Source organism: Aythya marila (genome assembly GCF_965140915.1).
Source record: "Aythya marila genome assembly, chromosome: 5".
Classification (NCBI taxonomy): domain Eukaryota; kingdom Metazoa; phylum Chordata; class Aves; order Anseriformes; family Anatidae; genus Aythya; species Aythya marila.
In genome coordinates this window covers 26,234,096-26,247,516 of record NC_139046.1, presented here as the reverse complement: position 1 = coordinate 26,247,516, position 13,421 = coordinate 26,234,096, and the positions used below count along the sequence as shown (strand labels likewise).

The following is a 13,421-nucleotide window of genomic DNA, read 5'->3' as shown; positions in this document are numbered from 1 at the left end:
GTCAAAAAAGGATAACAGTTACTAATTGTAATGCTGCAAGGAAAGCATTAAAACATTTTTTGGCATGTGCAATTGTAATGCTGAGTGTCTCAGCCCAGAAAAACAGAGAAACTTAAAGAACCAAAATGATTCAGAGTTACATCTGCTAGCAAGCACATCCAACATGGGCTAAGCAGTGAAGATGGAGTATAATTTTTCCAAGACTATGATTGAAACAGGCACCTAAAGTTATCTTGCATGTGCTTTTCTCAGCAACAGCAATAAGGCAGCTGCAGTGGACCATGCTTTCCAGTTTGAATTCTACGACGTGACAAAAAACAGTGGGTATGTGTGCAATTTCCTCTTTAGCTGGGTGCTCTGCATAGGTAACAGAGCTTTCGGAAAGTGACGTAGGACGTTATAAAGAAGCAAACCAGTGAAAGGTTTCCATCCAGGGTATATGGCATGTAGAAAGCAAGGATTAAAGGCTTTCTTTTCCCTGCAGGAACCTCCACCTGGCCTCATCTGGGTACAGTCAACAGAAGACTACTGACTTCACATGGTTGGCCAGACCAAATACAGAAGAGCTCACTGACAGTGGATCTGTGCACAAGTGTTTAACAGTGAGACAAATCTGCAGATTCCAAGTGACCTTAGGAAACCTGATGCGTGACAGTCTGGAAAAAAAAAACAGAGATCATCACACGACCAGGACTGCCCTTCTGGTCACCTTCTCCAGCCCCAGAATATTCCAGTTTCAAACAGCAAGGGGTTACAGGGTTTGGCTGAAGCCAGACATGACAGAGGACAGCTTCCTTCTGACAACAACACAAAAGCACCAAGCCCCCTCTGCTCTGGATCCTCCAAGCAGCTCAGTTAAGTACACCTACACTCTGAAGATCTGTTCTGCACTAACTTTAATGTTTTACAACAGCACAGATTTGTTCACAACTCCCTCTTGAGTGTATTTATTACTTGTACAACATTTATTTCACTTTCTGGACAGGAGCAAATTGGAAATACGGGTTGAGGTTGTGACATCATTTTATTAGATGGCTTTTATAGGGTTATAACAAACCCTATCCCAAACTTAACATACTTTTAACTTCTGAGTCCCATCAGCTGTACCTCATTCAGATACCTGCAATAAAGTGCATATTAGGAAATCAAAAGTCATTGACATTCACACACTATGCCTACATGAATGATCAGGGTTTCATGGTGCTTTTTCAAAAAAGAAATTGAAAACAACAAGAAATCCAATCCTTACCTATACCACATACCTAAACACTACTTAGGGGTGGCAGGGCAACTCAGGACCATATAAACTTGTCTTCTTTAGCTGTACAATATATGCATATACAGGATCATGAGGGTAGCCAGTCAAAAGGAAATACATGCTGATTACCAGAAAGCTTTTCTATGCAAAGGAAAGGAGAAGCTTCACTAATCAGCCCTACTTCTGCTAAGCAGACCTGTGTACTCCAAAAGATAGCACTCTATCATGTGTGAAAATACAAGTCCCTAGGTATCTTTGTTACAGTCCTATTGGGGTGACTTCCAAGTCTAAGTTTCTCAGAGATCCAGGCACAGAAGAAGTTGCGGGCAGCAATAATGCCATCTCCTGATGGACCCAAATATGCATCACTGGATTTCAGCAAATACGCCTTCATCCTTCCTGTGTTGCCAGCTTTGCCATTCTTGTGGCAGCATTAGAGAAAATTACTTTTCAGTATCATTGTTAAGGCAAACTCAAGTCTCACTCCCATGTGGTCTGAGGGTGACTTTGGTGCTGCAGCCTCCTAGCAACAGGTCCCCCACTGTGCTTAGAAAGGAAAATGTGATTTTGGTCTTTCACTCATCTCTTGAGCACCTTTCTTGTAGTGATGATCAAGGAATACCAACATCCACCTCTTTGCTCCTCCATTAAATATACCAAGCTTGCATTAAATATTTACAGCCAGATGAAATCAGCAGTACTCATCTTTTAGGCCTTGCTTATCAACTTTTGGCAATGCTTCATAACTCATGTGGTAAGCAACGCAGTAAAGGGTAGGCTTTATGCCAAGACATATGTATGTATGCTCCATAGGTGGTTGTTACCAGGTTCCTCCTGGGAACCATACAGCCTGGGGCCAGCACTCCCCTTTGCTGCTTTTTCAGAGTACCAAGAGGCCAAGCAGAAGGAAGACGGTAGGAGGGAAGGACTGTCACTTCTTCAAAAATTGAGGTCCACAAACCAGCCAACGATGTGGCACCTGGGAGGGCCTTGCCTTGCTTCCTAGTTAGAAGGTACCAGGTGAGGGTACCTGGAGAAACCACGTTGTTTCCAGGGGCTCATTGCAGGAGAAGAGCCATTAAACTGATTGGTCAAGCAGGGTGGTTAAAGCAAAGACAAAAACGTAGGTCGTCAGACTTGATTAGCCCAGGAATCATTTTAGTTGAATCCACATCCCATTTGGCAGTACAACCATACTCACAGCAAGCTGCATTTCAGCCAGCCGGCCTGTTGCCTCTTCCAAAGGCACCATGAGGGAACACCACTGGCCTGCAGCACAACTCCAGGCTGTGCCAGTACACGTCCTGGGGAACTGCCCAGCAACGTAATAACGTTCAGAACATGCCTTGCACGTCCTACTGCCCAGCACATGTGCTCTGCCTGCAGAGGCATTACTAATACTTCCAGAAATACAAAATACTTCTCCATAGACGCACCAAGATGACAGCCATCAGATAAGCAATAAATGTCTTCAGGGGTTGCACAGGGCTACATACCAAGCACCTTTAGATTACATAGGACCAATTTTAATTTTATTTTTTTTTAAATCTACTACAGTTTATATATACAAAGTTCAAGAACACCACTGTAAGCCCTAAATATTTGGCCAGCTCTCAAACACCCATTAATGAGATGTTGTAGGTCAGCTGAGCAGACAACTGAGAGCCTGCACTCTGAATTTAAGTTCCCAAACTTTTTCCTGCTCACTGTGGACAACAAATAAGCACTCAGATTCCTCAGTAGAACAGTTCAGATGGAAGGAACCTTCAAAGATCATCTAGTTCAACTGCCTAACCACTTCAGGGCTTACCAAAAGTTAGAGCATATTACTAAGGGCATTCTCCAAATGCCTTTTGAACACTGACAGACATGGGACATCAACCACCTCCCTAGGAAGCCTGTTCCAGTGTGTGACCACCCTCATGGTAAAGAAAATCTTCCTAATATCCCATCTGAACCTCCCCTGGCACAGCTTTGCGCCATTCTCATGTATCCTATCATTGGTTACCAAGGAGAAATGACCAGCACCTCCCTCTCCACTTCTCTACCTCAGGAAGTTGTAGAGAGCAGTTAAGTCACCTCTGAGCCTTATTTTCTCCAAACTTCATAACGCAAGTCTTCTTAGCCTTACCTCACAGGATATGCCTTCCAGCCCTTTCACCAGCTTTGTTGCCCTCCTCTGGATGCTCTCAAGCATCTTAACATCCTTTTTATAGTGTTGAGCCCAGAACTGCACATAATACTTCTGTGCAGTGATTAGCTCTCCCAACAGTAAGGGTCTCAGTAAGGGTTAACAGTAAGGGTCTCTCAAGCAAGGGTCAATGCTAGCTGCAATACCTGGGGAGGTGCCCGGCAGAGGTTTGTCAGAATAAGCCATGGGGCAGCATGCTAGAGCCAGTATACTGTAGGTGCACCTGCAGTGCTACCATTTCAACTCACCCCAAACTCCTGACACAACCTAAATACCCCCCAAAACTCTCTCCCTAAAAGAAATTGTTCCTTCAAAAATAGGAGGAGAAGCTGGGTCATCAGGTGAGGGTGGAATTGGTTTAAAAGCCATTAAGAAGAAAGCAACCCAGGCGTTCAGGAGCAATCACAGCTGCTTGGGCTGATCAGGAGAGACAGAGGGGATTATTTATTTATGGAGTTCCTGCTCTCCCTGGGCGGGCATATCCACTGGGGAAGCTTTAAGAGAAGTGGGGAGCAGGAGGCTGCTGGGAATCCTCCAGAGGTTTTCCTGGCTTGGGTCTCAGGAGAGTTAAACACAATTCATGCCCAAAGTGCCCAGGAGGCATCAGCTGTCTCTCAGAGCAGGAAAGGCCAGAAAGAGCATCGCACAGGTCTCTGATGGGACAGAGCCCCGGGCACCCGAGGTGCCATGCAACCTCTGCATAGCTTTCAGTAAGATCCCTTCAGACCAATAGAGCTTCAGTACATAGCTGCTTCTGTTTCTCTTTTCTCGTGGTTCAGCTGCTTCCTTTAAACACAGATCAAGTGTCTCAAGGGACTCAGCAAGCGTTTAACAGACCTGCCTGATGGAAGGACCTCCAATGAGAAAACCAAGACCTGAAAATCCCAATAGACAACCTCAATTCAATCCACAGCTGATAGAGCAACCCTGAAGTTAGATGCAACCAGCTCCTTCTGCACAGAAAGCACATCACTCTAGTCTGTATCCACAGCTCATCCAAACATCCTAAACATAGGGGGAGGGAGGGACTAGCAGATTAAACGAAAGGAAATAACCGAATTGAGAAACAGCATGGAGAAAAAGATCAAGTATTCTTTTTCAAGGTACAGTACAGACTTTGCTGATAAAGCTCCTTATTGTTCCCCCAAACTGGGAGGTGAAGAGGACTTATTCCCTAAAACCATGAAGTTTCCTCCTGTATTCAGAGCTGACCTTTCACCACAACTAAAAAAAAAGAGCTGTAGAGACAGACGCGTGCAGACCAGCCCAGACACATCTGGTAACTACCCTCCTCTCCTGACTTCGGTCAGAGAGCCACAAAGGGGAACCAGGGCTTGGAAACTATCAAATATGACCTGAATTTCTTGTTGGAAAATGCTGCAGAAGAAAAACGTTTCAAAAGGGTCACTGATGGGGGCCGAACAGATTATATGATTGGTACAGCCTGTGCTGTGTCAATTCATGTCTCCTGCAATTCATTACTGATGAGATGCCAGAGATTGAGATGAAAAGGGCAGGAGCAGACAGTGCACTACTGCTTTAGACACATTTTATTCAACATTCCCAGTTTCTTCCTGCTCCCCCTGCCCGGTATCCCTTGCATTGCTCCCCAGTGATGCTATTCCCTCCCTCTTCCTGCCTCAAATCAGGATATTGCTGTGTGCTGCTCAAGTTCCTGCAAAGCCAGTTACGGCAGCAAAATAGCTCAGGAATACATAAAGTAGTTTGGGAAACCTTTGAAAATGTAAGAACTGAAGGACAACAGGGTAGCATCTTCATTAAGATCAGTGATCCAAGGTAGCCTCAACATCAGATAGGCACACAGTGAGAGAGCTTCAGCAAGTCCTAACTCACAGACTGTCTTCCCCCCAGTCTGCTTCTCACCATATGAAACCTGATTTCTGCTAAATACAGGAAATACACAGAAATGCAACAAAATAGCTTTGTTCTTCCAGCCCATGTTCCTTCAAACAAGGGGCAGTATTAAAAGGATCCATTTGCAACGGAACAAGTCTTATTTGGCCTCTCAAAGAGACCTTCCTTTGCTGCCTGTTCAGAAACAGGTTGCATTTTCACAGTTCCTATGACCTTTCTTTCCCAGTCTGGGAAGAACATCATTAAGCACTGATAGCTGGTTAATCCTGATGGGAGACTGCTCCAGAGAGTGGTCTCCCCAGGGGAGCTGGAACACAGAAGATCCAGGACTCCCTGGGGAGCTCTCCTGCTTTGACCTGAGTAGTGGCTTAAAAATCTTTACAAGGCCACACCAAATACACTGCTAGTTTACAAGTGCCAGGTTTATTATTTTATGTATTTTAATGCACACTGTTTGGGAATTCCAATTCATCCCTTATTTTCCAAACTATAGCTTTAGGTTCTTAAATCCTCTAGAGTCTTCATTGTTATTTGCCCCTTTATGCTCTTGTTTGCCTTTTTTTTTTTATTTCCTTTCCAACTTGCCAAAAGAAAAAAAAAAAAAAACACACATCCATTTCAACTCTGTTCCTGACCAGTCAACTTTGCTTTCAGAGTCTGGCACACCAATTTCCCCTGCTGCAACTGTCAGGTTACAAAAACAAAAGGAGAACATTCGCTTCCTTGTGAAACACTTCCCATTGAGATCTTTCAGTCACAGTAATTTCTGCAGCATGCTCTGTGCTTTCACAGAGTCTCAATTTTGCAGAAATCCAAGGCTTAATCTGTACTTATTGACATGCCTTTGACAGCCAGGAGGAGGCCTCTCCTTCCTGCTAAGGTACACTCAGGCCTCTGCATGGGTGACATTACCTCTGTACTGCTGGGCACAGGATTCCCCCAGTGGCACTGGTATTAGAGACGTCCAGTGTTTGCCTCCTCTCTTTGCAGGCTTTCTTTGCATGATGTGACTGCAGTATAATTCAAGGTACAATTTAAAATAGATTATTTTAAGCTCTAAATGTGCAAAAGGCTCTCATTACTACTGAAACTAAACCTGTTTAGGCATCTAATGAGCCCAAATGAAGTATCCTCAAACTGGCAGGAGAGCATCCGTGGTTTGGATTTTCACTAGTTTAAATGGATTGTCTCAAAATTGATACAAGTTTAAGTGTACAGCTTCCCTGTGTAGAACAGATCTTCTCCGGACTGAGAAAGTGGCATCACTTACAAAATAAAATACTGCCTGTGCAAGGGTATAACACCTATTAATGAGTACCACAAAGCAGCACCGAGAAGAAGGGACAGAGGAGATAGCTGCATGCAGCTTGTTAGGAAATACTGCACCCAAGAAGGGGTATCTAGAAGTGACAGCCAACTAACGAAAGTTTCAGGGATATCCCAGTATATTCAAGATCCTCCCATGGTTGGGAAACATAAGGAAAAAAAACACGTGGGTTTATCTCCAGAGACACAGAATGTTTTCAGGTACAGTACCTGCATTACACAGGGGCTCGGGGCTCTCTGTCAGCAGAGGATGCAAATTGGTTAAAGTGAACGGCGCACAGAGCAAGGCTGCCCATCTTGCAGCACTCTATCCATACATCCCTGCCTCCCAGGGCCGCTCACAGAGCCTTGCTGTCAAGAAAACCCTCCCAGAAGACGCAACAGCCTTTGTGGGAGGCTGGGGCCAGAATCCGCTCCTGTCAAACGGCTCTCCAGCCCAGGATGTGACTGCGGCTGGTGAAACATGTTAGCTAATGAAGATTGAGTCAGGCAGGCAGAGACGATCCCCTCAGCCTGTTAATCCACTTAGGGAAGGAGAAGGGAAACCTGAGCTGAATTCCTGTGCTCCCTGTGATGGACTGTACTCTGCTTCAGCACCTATGCAGAGCAAAAACAACCAGAGCTGGACTGGGGAGAGCTCTGAACACAAAATGAGTGCTTTTGGGAGGCACGATGAAGAGGACAGACTCAGGGAACAGCAATCCCTGTGCTGGCTTTTGTGCTTACTGGGGCTAATAAACCAAACTGTGCTTTACCTGCCCCCTCACCACAAGGAAGCAGGATGAGGCTGGATATGAGCTTCTGCCCGACAGCAGGGCAGGCTGAGCACAGACACCCTGCGCTGTTTTTCACACAGCAAAAAGGCTTCCCAAGGGGTCAGCTCGGATTCCAGGGTCAGAAAATCAAAGAGAGCATTTGTGCCCCACACATCCATCATCACAGCAGCGACAGGAAGCCAGCCCAAGCCTCCTGTCCAGTTAAACTCCTGCGATTTACAGGGATGATGGGTGCCAATCCCGGGAAATGTCAGATTATCCTTAACCACCAGAGGGTGCTCCCCATCTCAAAGACAGAGTCAATGTCAGATTCACCCAGACAGTTAGAGGATTCTTCACTTCCAGCAATCGGGGAATCTGAGCAAGGGAAAAATTAGAAGATTAATAATAAATAATTATTAATGAATCTGATCCTGTGTCTCCCCTCTCTTTCCCCATCCCTCCTGTCCGGGCAAGGTAAGGCCCTTTGTCCTATTTGTCCTCTGTGTCCTGCTCAGTCAGGTGATTTTCTCACACTGGAGGTTAAATCACTTTTATTCTTTTCTCCTAGATCATGGATCCAGAGCAGCAAATAAACATTTTCCGCTTGGCAGGTCTGTAAAGAATGAGAGTCCAGCCTGCCTGCCTGCGAGCATGGTAAGGATCGCACCCTCTGGGCACACAGCTTTTTGCAGTGTCAAGGCCTCGCCTTACCCCTGCACAGCCGCAGCAGGGTGGGGGGGCACCAGCCCTTGTTTGCAGGCTCATTTTCTCTGCTCTGTCCTAAGCCATTTTTCCAGAGGGCAGGTGCTTGCTGTGCAGAGATGCCTCAAGATGATGCTTTCAGAGCTGATGTGCCCAAGTTTTTGGGCACTAGCACTGCCAATAATACAACTGGAGGGAAAGACAGTTCACTTTGGGAACGCAGGGCCCCCACAGCCTCTCTTCCTCCGCTCACTGGCAAGGAGCAGAGTCTTGTGACTGAAGCGACATGCTCAGGAGCCATGCACCTGGCAACATGCTGCTTTGTGCATCGCCTTCCCTTTTGCATAGGTTAGAAATAATACCCCAGAGTTACATCATACGGGGAGAACACAGCAGTTAGGGTTTAATCATAAGGGTCATATTGCACCCTGGCATTCAGAAAAGAGAGCTTAAAGCATGCCAAGTAAGATCAGGCACCTATGCAAAGCAGGCCAGCTCTGCTGACACGTCTGGCATAACATCCATTTGCCTCAGCCCCAGCTTGCTTTGATAGTCCAGGTCTGTGCATCCCACGGGAAAACCAGCTCTCGTTGATGGCTCCCACCCAGCACACATGCTGCATTTGCTGTCTGACCACCACAAGAACAGATTGTTGTATTCCTTCTTTAATTGCTCTTTCCTCTCTCCTTTGGCCACTAGTGCCAGGTCCTGCCTGCAGGGATTTTTGTCAGAGTTCCTGCTCCTGGGTATCCTGGCATCACTTTTTGTTCTGTCCTCTTTAAACCAATAACAACATTTTTTCTGATAAAAGAGTGAAAATCAAGCAGTTAAACCCCTGCACAAGGAACTCTCATTCAGTCCAAAGCATATTTGATAGGATTGGCTTGCTTAATGCACAGAATGAACCATTATCTGCAGTACATGTGGGAAATAGTGCTTTCCAATTCAACTGGTCAACAGTGACACTAGCCATACTTGAGAGAGGCTTCACACTCTGCAGCCAAAATAGGCCAATGAATCCTCCTCCAGTGTTTGAAATTGTGAGAAGGGAAAGAGGTGAAAATATAAAAGATTTTATGGTCAGTTCTCAGACACTTGCAATAGACAATTCTACTTGCTACAAACAAAACTTCGGGGCTATGTGTCACAGCTACACTTCTTGCACTACTCATACCATTTTCCTTGCAAACATAGCAAATACTAGACATGGCACAGAAAGGTTAACCAGTGTTGGGTTTGGACACCAACCATCCTAGCATTATTAACATTCAAATCCTCAACTCAGTAAGTTTTAACACTACTCCATTACCATTCCGGTCACCATAAACGTGTTCCTAAACATGTACGTAACCTCATTTTTGATGACTGATTATCTAAATATAGGTATTTTGATAATTACTTTTTTGTGTACTTTCACTAAGAGCTCAAGTTTTGTCATTCTTCCTCCTACCACTATAGCAACAACTTTTCACATCATTTCATAGCCCTAATGACATTCTCCTTTCTTGCATATTGCTGCATAGGAAAATTATGTGGGTTTTTATTCTTTTAATTCCTGTTAGTGGGTTTTAAGATCTCAGATTGTCTCTGATTCCTTTACTCTTCAGAACAGCAGTATTTGGGTGTCATTTTTGCTCATGAAGCCAAATTACAGCGAGATCTGTCTTCCACATGAAGTTGCACCCCATGGTAGATACACATGGTAGATACACATGGTAGATATTACAACTTGGGGATTACATACTATTTAAGATGAACAGGTTTTGACTACCTGCAATTAGCTGCAACTACACAAAATAGAAACACTTCCTCCAAGCAGAGATGCTGGGACAACACCATCTTACAGCACATAAATTTGTCAAGTACAACAGGAACAGCGAAACAAAACAAAAAAAACTGTGCATTAAATAGGGCACACTACAAATGCAGTTAAGAATTAGAAAATGACACAATTGTGTTTACTACAAGTGAGGAACACTCCTAGCTCTTGGGTACATGCACATTATTTTACAGACATTAATTACACGATCATATTTTTCCCCACAGGATCTCTACCTCAGTCTGCACTCAGAAAGGATTGTGTCCATGCAAAGAGCAGCTATTTGAAATACTGTTTTCTGCTCAGAGTGACTGGTGTGGCCCCAGGCCTTATTTACTACACATTATTCAAACCTGGCTCTGGAGATTTACTCATTTCCTCATGTGTTTTTCTTTGGGCTTATCATTACACTGTCCAAGGGCTTCACCATCCCAAGATCATTTATTTTCACACACCCCTATGAAAGGAGGGGGTATTTTTATTCCCATTTTATGGGTGAATAATTGAGGACCACTGTGAAAGGTGTTTGCTAATTCTGGGTGCCGAGTCTGAGACATACACAGCATGACTGACCTGTGTTTGTATAGCACTGTGCTAGTGGATTCCCATTCACTTCATCTGCAGCTGTAAGCACTCACTGCTTCTGTAAAGTAGGTCCTTTGGGATCAAAAAAGGTTCGCTATAAAACAGGGAACGCACAATTAAACACCCACTGGCACAACAGCTGCTTAAAAAACTTAAAGACTATCATACAGAAATGGTCAGAGAGAAAGTCAACTGCCAGGTCAGAATTTCTCTGCCTCAGCCATAAAAGCTTCTCTTTCTCTCCCGCCGTCCCTTGTCTCACTCACTACACACCTGACAAATGAGGCAGGGGTCCTACAGATGGTCTCTTTCACCGTGCAACTCTGATTTATCTCAGAGTAGGTCCATCACACGCAGTGAATGAGGCAGGGGTCCTGTGGAAGAAATAGCATAGAGGATATGTTGCTAAAACCTGAGTTGTGTAAGACGCACAGTTAGGTTGACAGAAACGTACAGAGTAAGTGGCCTTTCTCCACCTTCCAGTTCTTGTGTTAGCACCCTTCAGAGTGCTCTTTTCAGTTTGTTGTTTCTTTCACAGAAAAAAAAAATAAAATAATAATCCCTCACAATGCATCACAATGACATTTCTGTGGGTTATCAGAAAAGACAGACCTATCATGCTATTACCAAGGTAATGGAGCAAACAGGCTGCAGGAGTAGGTCATTCTCCTCTGTGAAGAGTAACATGAGCAGCATGAAGCACCAGGTGAATTTCAGACACTGATGACTACCGAGGAATAATGAGTCAGAGGCTCTGCTGACCATTCAACCCAAGTTGTGCCTCTTTTTCTCCAATCCAGACCATCCCAGCCCACTCTCTTCATTGTCTTTGCCTCCTCACCCCAACCCTTCCCCTTTGCTCTCATCTCACCTCCCCAAACACCATTCCCCTACAATGTGCATTCCCAGCTTGCTTGTTCAACAGCTGCCTGTGACCATTCACTACCCCTCCTCACTCTTTTACTACCCCTCCTCACCTTTTTGCCCGTTCTCCTTGCCCCATCTTCCCATTACTTTGGTGGCCCCACTTACTGATATCCCATCACCTGACACAGTCCTGTCTGTCCATCCAGTGGGGCTTCAAAATGTAATTTTTGAGCTTTATGAAATCTTCTTGAATTATTTCTACACAGAAGGAAGGCAAAATCCAAAAACACCGAATAAACCCTATTTTGTCTTTTAAAACACATGTTATTTTTGACAAAAGTTTTCCCCAAACAAATCTGTCAGAGATATAGAAAATGCGTAAGGTAATGACTAAAGCTAGGCAGTGGTATGAACAGCTTAAATGAAATTTTACAGGGAGTACTAGTAGAAAAATGCAGTGCTAGTAGTCTCTGCTGCAGATTTGAAGGTAAAAACTAAGGAAGATGCTTAAACAAGAAAGAGTCCTGCTGCCATCTCTTTTTAAAACTTCCCATGGTTGGTTATATTAGCATTTGGATGTCAGGCCTGTGATGGTTAGCAAAGTGCTGGTACTCCTTCATATATTATCCAGGTAGCTTATAGATGCTAGCACTTATTTGATACACACACCTGCATCCATCTCAGGCTTGCGTCAGCTGGTCACAAGATCATACACAGAGTCACGGGATATAAGGCAAGGACCAGGTCAGCTGGTTGCTGCGTCCCTCTGTCCCAACTGAGGATCAGCCTTAGCAGCATTATGTTGACAGATGTTTTTTCAGCCTGCTCCAAAAAACTTCCAGTATTTCCCAGTCTGTGTTCTAATGCTTCTGTACTGTTGCTAACACAAACTTTGTAACGTAGAACTGAAATCTCCCACACTGCACTCAAAGCCCATTTACTTCCAGCTCTAAGAACAATAGATATAGCAAACAGCTTAATTGCTTCCTCCTGGACAGAGCCTCTTACAATTTAAAGAGGCATTCCCCAGCCCCTGTCTAATATCTAGATTTCAATGAAAGAAATATTAACCAGCCTAAACAAAAACAAATTAGTACCTCAGTCCCTCCGATTTCATCTCTCCAGGTCTCTAAGCTTATCACTTGGAAGGCCACAGGTTTTGCAGCCAGCAGGCTGGCTTGTGGCAGACAAGCCAAATTTCCCTTCTCTTCTAGGGGACTCCAGCTGACTCAGTAGCCATGCCTCACTGCAGTTCCAAAAAAAAAAAAAAAAAAAGTGTCCTGCCCTGAGCACAAACCAATCTCCTCTTGCTGACAAGCAGTGACGACATGCCAGATTTCATATGAACCAGCTCCCAGGACACTGCAAGTCCACCTCCTTGGCACATGCAGGACAGAGAGCATACAGAATGACTGGAGTTGCACAGGAGCAACGCCATCGAGTTATAACTTTTGGAACTTCACATCGTTAGGATAACAAAGGTTTGCCTCCAGTGTTACAAACAGCTCCCATGGAGGCCAGGAGCCATTCTGCACAGATAGGAAACGGGGACCTTTTCTTCCATAAAGCCTTGGTGAAGTGTTGTGTGGGGGAAGGCATACTGACAGCCCAAAGGCACATGCAACTGCTCTGCACTGTGTTTGCACAACCGCGTGAGAGCGTATCCCTTGGTGATGTTATTCACAGGCCTTGGCCGACAGTAAATAAGACAGTGGAGCTTGATTCATGAGGGATGACAGGAAATCTATAACATGTGGGCTCTATAATCTGCTCGCTACTGCGTAGCAAAATGAAAGAACAACAGTCCAATTACTGAGTCCTTGCTGATCCCAAGCACATCCTCCAGATCTTGTTGTGCTCAGAGCACGGGGAGTCTGTGGGCACCGAGGGAAAGCCAGCTCTGGCTCAGGCCCAGTTTTCCATGCTGGGCAGCGCAGCAACATTTTGGAAGCATCAGACTACCTTCCAGTGGACACAAACACTGCCTAGGCTGCGGCGAGAACTTCAGAGGAAAGTTCTGGAGAGCGGCAGGCAGCTGAG

The 13,421-nt window shown here is 44.9% G+C and overlaps 1 protein-coding gene across 5 annotated transcripts in view; it reads right to left on the bottom strand.

Annotated features, from left to right (window-relative positions):
* ESRRB (estrogen related receptor beta) overlaps positions 1–13,421 on the bottom strand; it is a 128,766-nt gene that overhangs the window by 89,197 nt on the left and 26,148 nt on the right. Inside the window, exons 2-3 of one of the 5 annotated variants that reach the window (XM_082760671.1) lie at positions 10,788–10,888; positions 10,503–10,608 (exon numbers count right to left, since the gene is read on the bottom strand). The exons of 2 other annotated variants lie outside the window; for them this stretch is intronic. The gene's annotated coding sequence lies outside the window, so the exon portion shown is untranslated. The remainder of the gene's footprint in view (positions 1–10,502; positions 10,609–10,787; positions 10,889–13,421) is intronic. 2 more of the 5 variants (XM_082760672.1, XM_082760673.1) reach the window with 2 other exon arrangements.